This window comes from Tachyglossus aculeatus, chromosome 5 (assembly GCF_015852505.1).
Source record: "Tachyglossus aculeatus isolate mTacAcu1 chromosome 5, mTacAcu1.pri, whole genome shotgun sequence".
Lineage (NCBI taxonomy): Eukaryota > Metazoa > Chordata > Mammalia > Monotremata > Tachyglossidae > Tachyglossus > Tachyglossus aculeatus.
This window is the reverse complement of record NC_052070.1, coordinates 103,424,377-103,442,863: the sequence shown is the minus strand read 5'-3', so window position 1 is coordinate 103,442,863 and position 18,487 is coordinate 103,424,377. Positions and strand designations below refer to the sequence as shown.

Genomic DNA, 18,487 nt, shown 5'->3' with positions numbered 1-18,487 from the left:
TCTGTCTCCCCCTTCTAGACTGTGAGCCCATTATTGGGTAGCAATTGTCTATATTTGTTACCGAATTGTACTTTCCAAGCGCTTAGTACAGTGTTCTGCACACAGTAAGAGCTCAATAAATACGACCCTAGAGTCTCCGAGCCCCAGGATCCTATGGGCCCCTCTAGCCCCAGGAACCTCACAGCACCAGAGCTCCAGACCCCAAGTAGCCCCTGGGCACCAGGAGACCAAAGGCCACAGGGCCCAGAGACCTAGGATCCTGGGGATCCTAGCTCCCCACAAAGCCACTGAGCCCAGGAGCCCAAGTGTCCCAGGAGCCACAAGACCAAAGTTTCCCAGAGCCTCAGGAGCCCCAGAACCCCAAAGCCCCAGAGAATCAGGAGCGCCATAACCTCAAGGAACCTAAACCCCAGATTTCCGGGTGCCTCAGAGTCCCAAGTAACCCTGAGTCCTGAGCCCCAGAGTCCCAGTAGCCTCCAAGCTTCAGAGCCCCATATCCTCAGGGCCCAGGGATTCCTGATGCTCAGTGAACGCCAGAGGACCTAGAGCCCTAGAACTCCAGAAGTCAATGATGCCCAAGGCCCCAGAACCATATAGTCCAGAGCCCAAGGCCCAGGAGGCCCAGAGCCCCGGACGCCCCAGAGCCCAGAGCCTCAGAGTCTCAGGACCCCCAGAGTCTTAAGAAACCTGGTGTACCAGGAACCCCAGGAGCTAAAGAGCACCAGAGCCTCAGAAGTCCAGAACTCCAGGAGCCCCAGACCTCCAGCAGCCAGAAGGTCCCAGAGCCCCAGGAACCCCAGGGTAACAGGAGCCCCTGATCGCCAGGATCACCAAGACTCCAGAAACCCAAAGATCCAGGAGCACGAAGGAGCACCTAAGCCCTAGAGTCCCGAAACCCAAGACACCCAGATCCCTAGAACCCAAGAGACTCCAGAGTTCCAGACCCCCAGGACACCAGAGCCCCGTGGCCCCAGAGCTCAGAGTCTCAGAGTCCCAGGAATCCTAAAGCCCCAGAGCCCTAAATTCCATGAGCTCCAGAACACCTATACACCTCAAAGCCCCAGGAGCCCCGGTACCATAGGCCCACAGAGGTTCAGGAGCCCTAAGACCCCAATGCCCAGAGAAACAAGAGCCAAGAACACCAGAAGACCTAGGGCCCGAGGTGCCCTAAGGCCATAAAGACCCAGAAACCTTAGAGTTATGATTCCCCAGAGCTTCAGAGTCACTGGAATACAAAAGCCCAAGGAGTGCAAGGTGACTTACTGCCCGAGCCCCAGAGCACCCAGAGACCCAGAGATCCAGATCCCTCGTGCTTGAGGAGTAACAGAAACGGAGCCCAGATTACCCAAGACCCCAGAGCTCCAGAACTACAGAAGCTCCAGGATCACATAACACCAGAACCTCCAGAGCTCCAGAACCTCAGAATCCCAGGAGCCACGAGTTCCTAGTGCCCCGGAGCCGCAAGAGACCCAAAGCCCAGAGGTCTAGTGTAGAAAGACTCCAAGAGCCCCAGAGCCCCAGCATTCTCAAGGCCCCAGATCCCTATAAACCCAGGAGCCCCAGATCCCTAGATGCCCCAAGGACCCAGAGCCCCAGGATCCTCCAGTCTGCAGAGCCCCAGAGACGCAGAGCCCCGGGAGCCCCTAGAACCCGGAGGCCCAGAGCTCAGACCCCAGAGCCCAGGAACTCCAACACCCGAGAATTCCAGAGCAATAGAGTCCCAGGAACCCCCAAGCCCCATCTACTCCGGGTTCCCAGATCCCCCGAACCCAGGAGCCCCGGTGCTCCAGGAGCCCCAAGGCCCCAAGACCCCAGGCCCCCAGAGGCTCCAGAGTGAAGATTCCCAGTGTTTCAGGAGCCCTAAAGTCCAAGATCCCTATTATACTAGATCCCAGGTGTCTTGGAATTCTAAGAACCCCAGGGGCCTCAAAATCCCGGGAGCCCCATAGCCCCTGAACCACAGAATCCCAGAGCCCCTGGAGCCCCTGGGGTCCAAGAATTGCATGTGTCCCAGAGTCCCTGGGCTCCAGGGACCCCAGAGTCCCTGGGCTCCAGGGGCCCCAGAGTCCTAGAATCCAAGGCCCTGGAGCCCAAAGAGTCCTAAGGCTCAGGAAACCCATGGTCCCAACTTCCCCAGAGTCCCAGAGAGTCAGGAGCCACAAGGCCATCTTGGTCGACAGGCCCAGGACCCCCAGAGACCATAGAGTCTCTGTTATCCCAGAGCCCAGAGTCCTAAAGTCTCTGGAGCCCCATCATTTCGGAACCCCAGATCCCCTATGCCACAGAAGGGCCAGAGCCTCCCACCCCCGGAGCCTCTAAGCCCCAGAAGCCTTGGAATCTCTAGGAGCCCCAAAGAACAAGAACTATGGAGGCCAGAGACTCGAAAACCCAAGAGCCTCAATGAACCCTAGAGAGCCAGAGCCTCAGCAGCCTCAAGGCTACAGATCCCGAGAACCTAGGAGCACCAAAGCACCAGGAGAAGCAAGGCCCAAGAGCCCCACTACCCCCAGAAACCCCAGAGTGCAGAATCCTAGAGTTCCAGATCTCCTGTGCCCCAGAAGTGACAGAACCCGAGATTTCAGGCCCCAGAGTCCTAGGAACTCCAAGGCCCCGGAGCCCCAATCCACTGTGCCCAGGGAGTCCCAGATCCCCTGAAGCCCCAGAGCCCTGAGGCTCGGGTGTCCTGGAATCTTAAATAACCCAGGAGTCCCCAAATCCCAGAGCCCCACTCAGAGGATCCCCAAGGTCTGAGAAACCAAATATCCCCGGAGCTCCAAAAGCCCAGAGCTCTAGATATCCCAGGAGCCTCAAGGTCTGAGCATTCCAAGGACCCAGGTACCCAGAGCACGAAATCCCTATAGCCCAAGAAGCTCCAGAGCCCAAAGCCACACAATCCCAGAAGTCTAAAAACTACAGGGCACCAGATCCCGAGATCCCAGGGTCCCTGGAGTTCCAAGGCCCCCAGGAGCCCATGAGCACCAGAGACCTGTAGCCCCAGAAACAGGAGCCCCAGGTCCCCAGAGCACCAAGGTTCCAGAGCCCTAGAGGTATGGCACACCCAGGCCACAGAGCCCCAGTTCCCCAGAGCTCCAGAGCCCTAGAGCCCCAGATTCCCAGGAGCCCTCTGGCAACAAAAACTCCTGGAGCCCCGGAGACCTTAGAGCCCCAGAGCCCCAGAGTCGCCGGAGCTCTATAGCGCTAGAGCTCCAGATTCCCAGAACCCCAGGAGTGTTAGGGTCCCAAAAAATGTAGAAGCCCCAGAATCCTAGAGTCTAGGAGTCCAGAGGACCAGAGCTCTTCGATTCCCAAGATCCCCAGAGCCCGGGGAGCCCCCGACTTCCTGGAGTGCCTGAGCCCCAGGTACCTTGTAATCCAGATTCCCAGAGCCCCAGAGCCCTATGAGCCTCCAAGCCCAGGGTCCCAGAGGCCCAGAGTCTCAGGAGCCCACAAACCACAGAACCTCAAATCCCAATAGCCACAGGAGCCTAGCCATCGGAGCCCTGGAGCCCAAATTACCCGAGGAACCACAGGACCCCAAAGCTGAAGAGCCCCTGGAAATCCAGAGTTCCAGAAGCCCCAGAATCCAGAGCCCCAGAACTCCAGATGCCCCATAGCCACAGAGCCACAGAGCCGCAGAACCCCAGGACCTCAGAACCTCAGAGAACTGGAGCCTCACATTCCAGAGCCAGAGGACTTGCAGAGCACAGAGCCCAGAACCCAGAGCCCCCGAGTCCCACTAGCCCCAAAGTCAACAGCCCCAGAATCCAGAGCCGGAGGAACTACAGAGCCCAGAGCCCCTGAGTCCCAGTATCCCTAAAGGCACAAAGCCCCAGCTCCGCAGAAACCCACCCTAGAGTCCAAGAACCCCAGAATCCCCAGATCCCAAGAGCCCTAGAGTCCCAGTAGCCCCTGGCCCCAATGTACCAGAATACCAGGAACCCCAAAATCTCAGGAGCACCAGATCCCAGAATCCAGAGCCCCAGAGCCCTAGGAGCCCCTTGTCCTCAGAGCCCTAGAGAAACCTGAGCCCGACAGTCCTATAAGCCCTAGAGCTCCAGCAACCCCGGAACCCAGAGACCTGGACCTCAAGAGTCCTGGAGTCCCAGGAACCTCAAGTGCCCCAGATCCCCAGAGCCCCAGAGCCCCCGAAGTACCATAACCTTATGAGCCCGAGAATCCCAGTGGCCCTAAGACCACAGAGTCCAGAGCTCTAGAGTTCCAGAACACAGAGAGCCCAAAGAAGCCTAGAAACACCAGAGAGCCAGAGCCCTAGGAACCTAGGAACCTAGGAACCCCAGGACCCCACAACCCCAGAACGACAATGTCAAAAAGGCCCAGGAATCTTATAGCCCCAGGAGGCCCACAGACCCAAGAACCACATGTCCCCATAGCCCCTGAGCTTTCAGAACCACAGCCCTAGGAACACCAGAGCTTCAGATTCCCGAGCACCTGAGCTCCAGGAGCCCCAGAATCCCAGGGAACAGAGCCACAGAGCTCCTGGAACCCTAATGCCCCAGAGTCCTAGACATCCCAAGAGCCCCAGAACCCCCAAAGCCCCAAAGGCCCCAAACCCCAGAGGCCCAGTAGCTCCAGAGTCCCAGAAGACACAAGGCCCCAGAGCCCCGAGGTCCAGGAACACAAACTACAGAGTACCAGCACCCACTGTACAGAATATCAGAGCCCCAGGAGGTCCAGGAGCCCCAAAGCCCAAAGCCCTCGATCCCCAGAACTCCAGGAGCCCTGTAGTCCAAAGAACCCCAGGAGCCCAAGAGCCTTAGGAGCCCCAAGGTCCCAGAGCACCAAAGACCCAGGAGCCTCCAGGTACCGGAGCTCTAGGAGGTCTAGGAGCCCCAATGCCCCACACACCAATAGCCCTTAGCCTCAGAGCCAAAGGAGCCCCAGAGCCTCAAATCCCCAAAGCCCCAGGAGCCCTGGAGTCCCAAAAGCCTAAGGAGTCCTACAGCCTCAGAGCACTAGATCTTCAGGAGAATCAGAGGCCCAAGTGCCCCATGGCCCCAGAGCTCCTGGATCCCCAGAGCCTCAGGAGGCCCAAGGCCACAGAGCCCCCAGCAACCCGACAGGCCTAGAATCCAGAGGCCCAGAGGCCCATGTGTCCCAGTGTCCCAGAGATTAGAATCTCTGAATCCCAGAAGCACCAGTACCCCAAAGCCCCAAAGCTCCAGGAGCCCTGCAGTCCCAAGAAAACCAGGAAACATAGAGCCCTAGATCAACAAAGCCCCAGAGCAACAGGAGGCCCAACACCTAAGAGCCTCATGTGCTCAAGGGCCCAAGTGCCCCAAGGTCCCAGAGCACCAGAGAAAAAGGAGCCCCAAAGCCCCAGAAAACCAGAGACCCAGGAACTCCCACGTCCCAGGGTCCCGGAAGCCCAGTAGACCCGGAGCCCCTGAGACCCAGGAGCCCCAGAAACATAGGAACCCCGGAGTCCAAGTACCCACGGTGTCACAGATTTCCAGGACCTCAAGAGCACAAGGCTCCAGAGACCCAGAGATCCAGGAGCCCAAGAGCCCCAGGAGCCGCATAACAAACAGTCCCAGAACCCCAGGAGTCCCAGTGCCCCACGAGCCACATGGCCCCGGAATCCCAGAGCCCCAGGAGCCACAGGAGTCCCTTAGCCCAGATCCCTAGAGCCCAGGGAGCCCTGATATACAATGAACACCAGGAACCCAAACAACCCGGAGCTCCAGAGCCCCTTGAGCCCCAGGGTCACAGAACCACTGACACCCAGGAGCCCCAGAACCCCCGAGGCCCAGGAGGCCCAGAGCCACAGAGTCTAGGGCCCAACGAGCCAGGAGGCCCAGAGACTCAATGGCCCAAGGACCCAGAGACCCGGATCCCCAAGGAGCCAAAAAGCCCCAGAGACACGGACCCCCAGGAAACCAGAGCCCCAGTAGCCCCAGAGATCAGAGCCCCAGAGTCCCAGTAGCTCCAAAGTCCGAGAACCCCAAATTCCAAGAGCCCCAGGAACCCTGTATTCTCCAAAATCCCAGGGGCCTCAGAGTCCCAGACTCTCAGAGCCGAGGGAGCTCCAATATGTCAGAGCCTCGAGAACCAGGAATCCCAGAGTAGTAGGATCCTTAGAGCCTGAGGTGCCCCAGTTCAGCAAAGTCCCAGATCCCTAAGAGCTCTAATGTCTTAACGCTTCAGAGCCACAAGAGCCCAAAGCGACAGAGTGCCCGGAGCCCCAGAGTTCCAGAAGACACAGCGACACAGAGCGCAGAGCCTCAGAGCCCCAGAAGCCCCAAGACCTGGGATCCCAAGCGTCCCAGGATCCCAAAAGCCCAAAGAGCCCCAAGACCAAAGAGCCTCAGAACCGCAAAGCCCTAAAGCCCAATAGCCTCAGAATCCAGAGAAGCAGTGTGGCTAAGCAGAAAGAGCACGGGCTTAGGAATCAGAGGTCATGGGTTCTAATCCCGACCCCGCCACCTGCCAGCTGTGTGACTTTGGGCAAGTCACTTAACTTCTCTGTGCTTCAATTCCCTCATCTGTAAAATGGGGATGAAGATTGTGAACCCCACGTGGGACAACGTTATTACCTTGTATCTACCCCAGCGCTTAGAACAGTGTGTGGCACATAGTAAGCACTTAAAAATGTCATCATAAATAATAATGATAATAATAATAATAATAATAATAATAATAATAATAATAATAATAATAATAATAATAATGGCATTTTGTTATCCCAGGAGCCATAAGGCACGAGAGGCCTAAACCCCAGGAGCCCCCAAACCCCAGCATCACCATAGACACAGGGCCCAAAAGGCCCCAGAGCTCCAGAGTCCCAGTAGCCCCAGAACTCCAGAATCCAGAGTACTAGGAGTTCGAGAGTCCCAGTAGCCCTAGAACCCAGAGTCCAGAGCCCCAAATCAAAGGACTCAAAGAACCCCAGAGCTATCGAGCCCTAGAGCTCCAATGCCCCATTGTCCAGATTCCTAGAACCCCAGAACCCCAAGAGCCCCAGAGCCCTGTAGCCCCAGAGTCCAGAGCCCCAAATGCCCAAATGACCAAATGTCCAAATGCCCAGAGCCCCAAGAGACCCAATAGTCCCAGAGCCCTGAGCCCCAGAGTCCAGAGACCAAGAAGCCCCTGAGTCCTAGGAGCCCAAGTTCAGAGCTCCTGAGTCCAAGGAGCCCCAAGACCCCATAGAAAGCACCAGGCACCCTGGAGTCCCAAGAAGGGATGGATCCCCACAGCCCAAGAGGCCCAGAGGCCCAGGAATCCAGAATCCTGGGATCATTTAGGCCACAGAGTTCCAGAAACCCAAGTTCCCCAGAATCAAATGAGCCCCAAAGGCCCCTGAGCCGCAGCGCTCCAGAAGCCCCATAGCCCCAGGAACGCCAAGGCCCCTAGAGAACCTGATCCATAGCAGCCTCAGTTACCCAGAGCCCCTGAGTTCAGGCTTTCGGAACCCCAGTAGCGCCAAGACCTCAGAGCCCCAGGTCCCCAGGATCCCCAGAGCCCTAGGAGCCCTGAAGAGCAAAGAACACAAGAGCCTCAGAGTCCAGGGAGCCCTAAGACACCAGAACCCCAGAGCTCCAGAAGCCCCAGAGGCACAGAAGCCCTAAGGCCATAGCGGCCCCTACACCCAGAGTCCATTAGCCCCAGAGCCCCAGAGTCCAAAGTCCCAGGAGCCCCAGAGCACCAGGAAAACCAAGAACAAGGAGGCCAGGAGACCTAGAGCCTCAGAAGCCCTAGGGCTAAAAAAAATCCCAGGAGACCCAGTACCTCAGAGACCCAGGGTCCCAGGAGCCACAAAAGCCTCAGAGACCCAAATCCCCGGAACTCCAGGTTCCCTGGAGTCCCAAGAAATCCAGGATCCGAGGAAATCCGAAGATCCGGAGATCTAGATTTCCAGGAGCCCCAGTGACCCAGGATTTCCAGAGCCCCAGAGGCCCAGTAGTCCCAGGATCCAGACCCTGGATTAATAGGATCCCCAAGACTCCAGGAGTCCCAGCGCACCAGTATCCTAAGAGCCCCAGGAGACCCCCAAACCCCAGAGCCCCAGGGGATTTAGAGTCCCAAGAACGCCAGAAGCCCTTGAGCCACACAAATTCCTAGAGCCGCGGGAGCTTCAGAGCCTCAGCAGCCCCATGTCCCCAGTACCCCAGGAAACCCAGAAGTCCTAGAGCCCCAGAGTCCAGAGTTCCAGAAACCCAGGAGCCCAAGAGTTCCAGAAGCCCCACGGCCAAAGAGTATCAGAGCCCCAGGAGCCCCATAGCTCCAGGGACTCCAGAACCCATAACCCTAAAGTCATAGGAACCCCAAGTCCCAGAGCCCCAGATCCTCACAGCTATAGGAGACCCAGACCCCTAGGAGCCCCAGGGTCCCAGAGCCCCAGATCACCAGGATCACCCAGAGCCCCTACAGTCCAGAGTTCCGGGACCCACAGAGCCACAGCAGTACCAGAGCCCCAGGAGCCCCAGAAACCAGAGTCCTAGAGTCCTTGGACCACCAACACTCCAGAACGCTATATCCCCAGAACCTCAGGATCCCTGGAGACAAGGAAAACAGGAGTGACTGAGCCCCAGAGCCCCAGATCCGCAGAGTCCCACGAGCCCCAAGGTCCCAGAGTACCACAGACCCAGCAGGCCCAAGGTCCCAGAGTCCCCAAGCTCTAGGATCCCAAGAGCCCCACTAACCCCTAAGTCCCGGAGCCCTGGATTCCTAGAGCCTCATGATCCCTAGAGTCCCAAGAACCCCAAAGCCCTATTGCCATAAAACCCCAGAGCCCCAAGGATCCAGAGCCCTAGAGCCTGGGGAATCCTTGAGTCCCGTGAACACTTGGAACCCCAGAGAGCAGAGTCCCAGAATCTAAGGGGTCCCAAGACCCCAGAGCCTCAGGATCTCCAAAACACATGATCCGGAGTAGCAGGATTCCGAGACCCCCAGGATCCCCAAGACTCCAGAACCCAAGAGCCCCAGAGTCCTGAACCCCTGAACCCCAAGAGCTACAGAGTCCCTGAGCCCCAGGTTGCCAAAGCCCTAGCGCCCCAGGAGCCCCAAGAACCCTAGAGTCTCAGTTGCCAAAAGGCCCCAGAGCCCCAGAGCCCAGAAGACCCAGAGATCAAGAGCGCCAGAAGGCCCAAAGCCCCAGGAGCCCCAAGACCTCAGAGCCCTAGAGCCCCAGGAGCTACAGAGTCCAGAGTACCAGGACTCTCAACGTCCCAGAGACCCATATCCCCAGAGTTCCAGGACCTCTGTATTCCCAATAATCCCAAGAAAACCAGACTCCCAGCGTCTAAGAGCCCCAGATTCCAAGGAGACCCAGAGATCCAGGAGCCCCATAGCCCAGAACCCCAGATTCCCAGGAACCTCAAAGCCACAGACCCCTGGATCCCGCAAACCTCGGGAGCCATGGAGTCTCAAGAACCCCAGAATCGCCAGAGCTCCAGAGCCCCAGGAACTCCAGGAGCCCCCGGAGCTCCAGAGCCCTGGAGTTCCAAGGATTCCATGAGATCCAGAGACTCCAGTCTCCAGGAGACCCAGGGCCCCTGAGTTCAGAGCCCAAGAGCCCCAGGAGCATCAACGTCGAAGGAGCACCAAGGCCCCAAAGCCCCCAAGCCCCAGGAGCCCCAGAGACCCAGCGTCCAGAGACCCAGATCCCCAGAAGTCACAAAGCCACAGAGCCCCCGAACCCCAGGACCCCAAAGAGCCCTGGGGTCCAGAGCCCCAGAGCTCCAATCAATCAATCAATCTTATTTATTGAGCGCTTACTGTGTGCAGAGCACTGCACTAAGAGCTTGGGAAGTACAGGTTGGCAACATATAGAGACAGTTCCCAGAGTCGCAAGAGCCCGGGAGTCCAACGAACCACAGGAGCCCCCAAACCCCAGAGCTCCAAGATCCCAGGAGCCCTGGAGTCCCAAGAATCCAAAGAGGCCCAGAGACTCGGAGCCCCAGAGTTCCTGAGCCATAGAGCCCAGGGTGCATCAAAGCATCAGGAGCCCCAGAGCTCTAGAATCAAGGGCCCCAGGGCCCAAAGATCCATAAGGCCCTAGTGACCCAGGGTCCAGAGTCCCAGAGCCTCATGAATCCGACTGCCCCATGATCTCTATGGCCTCAGAACCCCAGAGTCCCAGGAGCCCCAGAGCACCAGAGCCACTGGAACTCCAGGGCCCCAAGAGCCCGAGAGCCTAGAGCTCCAGATTTCCGCAACCCTAGGAGCCCTGGAGTCCCAAGAACCGCATGAGCCCTAGAGCTCCAGAGCCCCAGATCCCACGAGCTCCAGCAGTCCCCGAGCCACAGAGTATAGAGCTCCAGAGGCCAGAGAGTCCCATGGTTCCAGAGACCCAGGGTCTCAGCTTCCCCAGAGCCCTAGAGACCCAGGGGCCACAAGGCCAAAGAGCCCAAGAGTCCCAAGGCTCCTAGAGACCGAGTAGCTCCTGCAGCAGCAAAGCCCCAGATACCCTGTGCCCCAGGAGTGCCAGACCCTCCCAGAGAGAAACCCCAGAGCCGCTGAAACTACAGAGCCCTAAGCCCCAAGAGCCTTGGAGTCTCAAAAATCCTAGGAGCCCCAAAGCCTCAGAACTCAGGAGGCCAAATTCTCTAGGGCCACAGAGTCACAGGCACCATAGGAGCTCCAAAGATCCAGAGGCCCAGAGCCATCGAGCTCCAAGAAGCCTGGTGTCTCAGAGCTCAGAACCCCAGAGTGCCAGAAGCCCAAAGACTCGAGGACCTGAGTCCTAGGAGCCCACTACCACCAGCAATGCCATAAACCCAAAGCCACAGAGTCTCAAAGCCACAGACCCCAAGAGCCACAGGAGCCCTGGAGGCAAAATCACGTAGGAGACCCGGAGCCGCAGACCCCCAGGAGCCTCAGGAACCACAGAACCCAGATCCTGAGCCCCAAAGCTCCGGAAGCTTCGGAGTCAGGAAGTCCCAAGAGCCCTAGGAACCACATAACCCCAAAGACATACGAGCCCTAGAGCCCCAGAGCCTAGAGCCATAGAGCTCCAGTAGACCCACAGCCCGAGGAGCCCCAAGGTCCCAAGACCCCAGAGCTCCAGAAGCCCCTTACCACCAGAGTTCCAGAATCCCCAGAGATCCAGGATCCCCCAGGTGCCAGTGTCCCCATACCTCACAGCTCCCGGTGCTGCGGTGTTCCAAGAATGTCAGGAGGCCGAGAGCCCCAGAGGCCCACGGGCCCTGGAATCCCCAGGACTGCATTGGTCCCAGATATCCAGGACCCAAAACACCAAGGGTCCTGAGTGCCGCAAGACCACCAGAGCCCCAGGAGCTCCAGAAGTCCCAAGAGCTCAAAGTCCCAGAATCCTAAACTTCTGTGCTGCTGGAATTACAGAGCCCCAGTGTTCAGGATCCCAGAGACCCAGGTGCCCCAAAGTCCCAGAGTCCCAAATTCGATGCGCCTACTGATCCCCAGAGCCGATAAAACAACAGAGCTCTGAATCCTGAGAGCTCTCGAGTCCCCAAAACCCAAGGAGCACCCCCGACCCCAGAGCCCCAGACACAGAAGCCCCAGGTTCCAGGAGCCCAACAGCCCTAGGAGACCCCAAACCCAAATACCCAGAGCGTGAGAGCCCCAGGAATCCCAAGGCCACAGAGCCCCAAGTGCCAGAGCCCCGGCGTCACAGGAGCCTCACAGCCCCAGGTGCCCCAGACACAGAGCCCCAATGTTTCAGGAGCAACAATCCTCCAGATCTCCAGATTCCCAGGGAACCAGGAGATCTGGTGTCCCAAGAACTGCATGAGCCCCAGAATCGCAATGCCCCCGATCCCCAGGAGCCTCAGAACCCCAGAGTCAAGAGCCATGGAGCCCCAGGAGCTCCAAGGTCACAGAGCTCAAATGCCACAATACCGAGTCCCAGGAGCCACAAATCCAAAGGACCCGAGAGTCCCAGGGGAACCAGATTCCCAGAACCCCTAGAGCCATAGGAACACGTGAAGCCCCAGAGCCCAAAGCCACAGATTCTGTGCACATCAGGAATGCCAGAGGCCCAGAGTTCTAGGAGTCCCAGTGTCTCAGAGCCCCACAGCACCGGGAGGCTCTGAGCTCCTAGCGCCCCAGAGTCCCAGAGCCCCAAGATCCCAGAAACCCCCAAGGAAGGAGTCCCAGAGTCCCAGGAACCACGGAGTCCCAGTTGCCCCAAAGCCCAATTGCCCCAGATTCCAGAGGCCCTGGATGCTTGGAGTCCAAGAACCCTAGGAACCCCAAAAACCCAGAGACCAAGAGCCCCAGGAACCCCAGAGTCCCAGGTGCCCCAGAGCCCAGAATCCCAGATTCTCAGAGCCCAAGTGTTCAATGCCCCAGAGCCCCAGAGCCCCAGGAGCACTGAGCCCGAGATCCTCGGATAATTAGGGCACCTGAAGTCCGAGAGTTCTAGGAGCCCCAGAGCTCCAGAGGCCTCTAACACAGAGACCTTTATCTCCAGAAGCCCTTTAATCATGAGAACCTCAGAAGCCCCTGAGCCCCAGAGCCCCAGATCCCCAGATCCCCAGAAACCCCAGAGTAGCAGTCCCTCAGAAGCCCCAGAGTCCAGAGTCCCAGGTCGCCAGGTCCCTAAGTCCCCAGAGCCCCAGGGCACAGGAAGCCTGAAAAACCTAGGATCAACAGTGCTCCATGAGCCTCGAAATCCAGTGACCCAGATCCCCCGGAGCCCTGGAGTCCCAAGAACACCAGGAACCCAGATCCTCAGAGCCCTAGGAGCCCTGGAGTCCCATGAACCCAAGAAACACAGAGCTCCGGAGCCTCAGTGCCCTAGAGGCCCCAGACCCCAGGATCCACAGAGCCCAAAGAGCCACAGAGCTCCAGGAGCCGGATCCCAGATCCCTAGTGTCCCAGAATTCTCCAAGCCCCTGAACCCCAGATCCCCAGAGCTTCAAGAGTCCTGGAGTCACAGTAACCTCAGGAACCCTATTGACCCAGAGCTCCAGGAGACCTATATTGCCAGGATTCCTGGAGTCCCAGGAATGGCATGAACCCCAGCTACCCAGAACCTTAGAGCCCCAGATTCCAGAGTCCCCGAGCCCCAGGATCTCCAAAGCTCCGTTCCCTCATAATCCCATCAACCCCAGAGAACCAGAGTCTCCATACCCCCAAGGTCTCGGAGCCCCAGAGCCCCAGAACCCCAGGCATGGCAAAGCCCAAGAGCCCAGAGCTCCAGAGTCCCAGGAGCACCAAAGACCCAGAGCCCAGTTCCCCTCTTCCCAGATCTCCTCAGAGGCCTGAGTCCCAGGAACACTCGAGGCCCCAAAACCCCAGGAGCCCCCAAACCCTAGCACCCCAGAATACTGAAGTCCCATGAGCCCCAGAGCCACAGAGCCTCAGAGGTTCAGAGCTCAGGATATCGAAGGTCCCAGAGCCGAAAAGTTCCAGGATCCATAGAACCCCAGGAGTCACAAGGGCCCAGAACCCGGGAGCTCGAGGGGCCCCAGAACCCAAATCCCAGAGACCCGAGAGCCGCAGATCCCCAGATCCCCAGATCCACTGTGCACCTGGAGAGCCAGAGGCCCAGAGTACAGAGCTCTAAACATCCGAGAGCCCCAGAGCCCCTGAAATCTAGGAGCCCTGAGACCCAGGAGCAGTGCCATTCCAAAAACCCCGTCTCAAAAACCCAGAATCCCAGAACCTAAGGAACCCCAGTGCTACAGGATCACTTAGTTCCAGAACCCCAGGTGGATCAGAGTCACACGTTCCCCAGAGCTTCTGAGCCTCAATAGCACCAGAGTCCAGGAGTCCAGAGACCAAGGCCCAGGAGCCCCAAGGCCTAAGAGCCACACAGCACTGAAAGCTCAAGGACCCCAGCAGTCCCAGAGCTCTAGGAGTGTGGGGGACCAGAGACCCAGATCCACAGATGCCCTGGAGTCCCAAGAGTTTAACATGTCCACCAGAGAACCAGGGCCTCGCAGCCCCAGAGCCCCAGGAGCCCCAGGCTCCTCCTCCACCTGTTCGTGGCTGCCCAACTCCACCTCGTCCTGGTCCTTTCCTCAGCCTTGTCATGGCCCGCGTCCTCCGCCTGATCCTGGCCCACCTCCGAAACCTCGTCAACGCTCTCCTCTTCCACCTTTTTCTGGACCTCCTCCCTCACCTGGTACTGGCTCTCCTTCGCATGGTCCTAGCTCTTCTTCTCCTCCTTTTCCTGGCCCACCTCTATGGCCTGGTCCTGTCCCTGGCCTACCTCCATGAACTGGTTCTGGCCCTTCTCGTTCACCTGGTCCTAGCTCTCCTCCTTCACCTGGTAATGGCTCTTCTCCTCTGCCTTGCCCTGGTCCTCCTCCTTCATCTTGTCCTGACCCTCTTCCTCCATCTGGTCCCGGCCTGCTCTTCCGCCTTGTCCTGGCCAACCTCATCCTGTTCCTGGCCCTTCTCATCTACCTGGTCCTGGCCCTCCTTCTCTATCTGGTCGTGGCCCTTCTCCTCCACCTGGTCCTGGTCCTCCTCTCTGCCATGTCCTGGTCCACCTCCTCGACCAGCTCCTGGCCTTTATCATCTACCTGGTAGTGGCCCTCCTCCTTCAATTTGTAGTGGATCTCCTTTTCTGCCTGGTCCTGGCTCTCCTACTCTGTCTGGTCCTGACCCTCCTCACTATCTGGTCCTGGTCCTCCTCCACCGGCAGGTCCTAGCCCTCCTTCTCTGTCTTTTCCTGGCCCACCTCCTCGGCCTGGTCTTGACTCTTCTCGTCCACCTAGTCATGGTCCTTCTTCTCCACCTGGTAATTCCTCTCCTTCACCACCTAGTCCCTACCCTCTCCTCTGCCTTGTTCTGGCCCACCTCCTCGACCTGGTCCTGGCCCTTCTCATTTACGTGGTCGTGGTCCTCCTCCTTCACCTGGTACTGGCTCTTCTTGTCCGCCTTGTCCTGGTCCTGACCCTCCTATTCTGTCTAGTCCTGGTCCTCTTCCACAGTATGGCCCTGGCACTCCTCCTTCAGCTGGCACTGGCTCTCCTTTTACACCTGGTCCTGATCCTCCTCCTCTGCCTGGTCCTGGACCTCTTCCTCCGCCTCATCCTGGCCCTGCTCGTGTACCTGGTCCTGGCCCTCCTCCTCGACCTCGTCGTGGCCCTCCTTCTCCACCTGGTCCTAGTCCTCCTCCTCCTCCATCTGGTCGTAGCGCTCCTACAATACTTGGTCCTGCTATGCTGTTCCTGGTCCTCCTCCATCTGGTCTTGCCCCTCTCCCCCTGCCATTTCCTGGCCCACTACCAGACTTGGTCCTGGCCTTTCTCATCTACCTAGTGGTGGCCTTCCTCCTTCACCTGGTATTGGCTCTCTTTTTCTGCCTGGACCTGACTCTCCAACTCTGGCTGGTCCTGATCCTCCTATTCGGTTCGGTCCTGTCCCATCTCCTCCACCTGGTTCTTGTCCTCCTATCCTGCCTGGTACTGACAGTCGTACTACACTGTTCCTGTCCCTCCCCCTTCCCCTGGTCCTGACCAACCTCCTAGGCCTGGTCCTGGTCCTTATCTTCTGCCTTGTCCTGGTCCACCTCCTTGGCCTTGTGCTGGCACTCCTCGTCCACCTGGCTCTGGACCTCCTCGTCCATCTGGTCGTAGCCCCCCTCCTCCACCTGGTTCTGGCCGTCTTCTTCCACCTGGTCCTGGTCTTCCTACAACACACGGTCAACACAGTCTTTCTAGGCTGTTTCTGGCCCTCCTCTTTTACTTCATCCTGAACAACTCCTTTGCTTTGTCCTGGCCCACCTCCTCGACCTGGTACTGGCCCTTCTCATCTACCTAGCCGTGGCCCTCCTCCTTCACCTGGTACTGACTCTCCTTTTCTGCCTGGTCCTGGCCCTCCTGCTCTGCCTGGTCCTGATCCTCCTACTCTGCCTACCAAGTGTAAGCACAGTGTAAGCACTAACACAGTGCTTAGTGTTCATAAAATACCAATGAGTGATTGACCAGTCTTTCTCCCTCTCCTGGTTCTTTCTTCTTGCTCTCTCTACCACTGCCTCTCTTTCTTTCTCTCTCCTCTCTTGTCCTCTCTCTCTCTCCCTGTTTCTGTCTCTATCTTTGTGTGTGCAGAAGGGAATGCGAGTCGAGCTCAAAATGACTCCATGGATCATAAAGGGTTTACAGACATATGCACCGCCTCCCACAACAATCCCGCCTGAACCCCACACACCGTTCAGTTCCACATGACATCAGTACCCGGTGGACCTTCAGAAAGGAAGTAGTAATATTAGAATGAATGTCATACATTTTTGTCCCAAAGACATCACATTCCCACTCTCACAAAACCTCGCATGGTCTTTGGGAGGCAGATAGGTGCTCATGTTCTGAGCCACGTTTCACAGATTGGGACCAGAGAGGATAGGTAGCTTGCCTATGCTCCCACAGAGACTAGTTCAAACAGGTGAGGGGCTGCTAAGGAAAAGGGGGTCTTACTCCGGGAGGGTCTCTTGGAGGAGGCGAGCCTTCAGCAGGGCTTTGAAGGGCGGAAGTGTACTAGTTTGGTGGATTTGAGGAGGGTGGGTGCTCCACTGGTAGGACATGGGCCAGGGGTCGATGGCGGGACAGGTGAGAATGAGGCACAGTGAGAAGGTTAGCACCAGGGGAGCGGAGTGAGCGGGCTGGAATGTAGAAGGACAGAAGGGAGGTGAGGTAAGAAGGGGCAGGGTGATGGAAGGCTTTGATGCCAATAGTGATGAGTTTTTGTTCGATATGGAGGTTGATAGGCAACCGCTGGAGATTTTTGAGGAGAGGGGCTGCATGCCCAGAATGTTTCATGAGTGAATTATATTTTCATCAACCTCTCTTTCACAGTCATGCTCTAGACATACTAACCCCAACCTACGTCCTCCACCAACTACTACCAAGACTGATCTTCAGTTCACATGCAGCTTTCCCACTCACAGTGCTTCCTTTTTCTAACCCTCACCCCAGTGCTCCATCTCCCTTCTCAGTTTACATTACTGTTAGAACTAAAGACATATTTCCTCTTAGATTAAGGGAACCTGGTGTGGAACCAGGATGGTGTCTGATCTGATTATTTCCTATCTACCCCAGGGCTTAGCACAGCACTTGAGCACACAGGGAGGGCTTAATAAATACCTGCATTCTTATTTTTTAGTTTCCCCTCACTTACTCAAATTAACTCAAATTTAACCTGACAATTATAGTAAGCACTTTCTAATGATTTGTCCCCCTCTCTCCCACCCTCTTTCTCAACTCTGTATTCCCCATATAAGTTCTGCTGCCAGACCTTTGCTCATCCTAGACATGACAAACGGTGGGCGTGTCTTTATCCTCCTCGCTCTGCTTTCTCTTTTGTCCTGCAGGTGTCCTAGAGGTGAGCCAGCATGGACTTGGCCAATGGGAGTTCCTCACAAAACATCATCCTGCTGGGCTTCTCAGACCAGCCCTGGCTGGAGCTGCCCCTCTTTGTGATCTTTCTGGTCTCCTCCATCCTTATCATCCTGGGAAATGTGACCATCATCCTGCTGTGTCGGGTGAACTCGCGATCCACACCCCTATGTACTTCTTCCTCACCAACCGCTCCTTTCTAGATCTCTGTTACACCACCACCACCGTCCCTCAGATGCTAGTCAAACTTCGCAGTACACACAGAACCATCAAGCTATGGTGGCTGTGTGGCTCAGCTCTTCATCTTTCTGGCTTCGGGCTCCAATGAATGTATCCTCCTGATGGTCATGTCCTTTGACCGCTTCGTGGCCATCTGCCAACCCCAGCGTTACTCCACTATTATGCACCACACGCTTTGTTTCCAGCTAGTAGCCATCTCATGGTTCAGTGGGGTAAGCACCTCAGCTCTGCAGTCCACATGGATGCTGAAGATGCCCTGCTGTGGCTGCCACCGAGTGAATCATTTCTTCTGCGAGGTGCCTGCCCTGCTCAAGCTGTCCTGTGTCAATACCGTGGCCAATGAGGCAGAACTCTTCTTTAACAGCTTTCTCTTCCTCCTGATCCCCATGACCCTCATCCTGATCTCCTACTGCTTCATCGTCCGGTCCGTGCTGAGGATCCCACTGGTGAAGTGCCGCCGTTGGGCCTTCGAGCCCTGTGTTTCTCACTTCCTGGCGGTTTTGCTCTTCTTTGGGACTGCCAACTACATGTACCTGCAACCCCTGTCCCCCATCTCACTGGAGCGTGGAAAGATGATCTCTCTCTTCTATGGGATCATCACCTCCATGTTGAATCCCATCATCTACATTCTGAGGAATAAGGATGTGCACCGTGCTTTCCTGGGACTTGTGTCTAAGGTTCCCTCCCTCAAGGTGTGAGAAGCCTCCTTGGGAAGGTGTGACCAATGTGATAAGACCTGGGTTTCAGAATCCCCTTTCACTAGTTGGTAAGAGATGGGAGATAGAAAGAACAAGCCAAGATACATTTTTGTTTAAAAAAGGAAGAATCTTGATCTCTTTATTGAGTCCCCTCTTTACAGACACACGAAGAGTATCATAAAAAGGAAGGAGAAACTTAAGGCCTAAAAAGCAGGCTCCCCAAGATCATCTAATATACTAATAGAATTCATTACAACACGGTCTAATG

The 18,487-nt window shown here is 57.0% G+C and overlaps 1 pseudogene; it reads left to right on the top strand.

Moving 5' to 3' along the window:
- The first annotated feature begins 17,277 nt into the window (after positions 1 to 17,277).
- LOC119928855 lies at positions 17,278 to 18,219 on the top strand (annotated as a pseudogene).
- Positions 18,220 to 18,487: the final 268 nt, after the last annotated feature.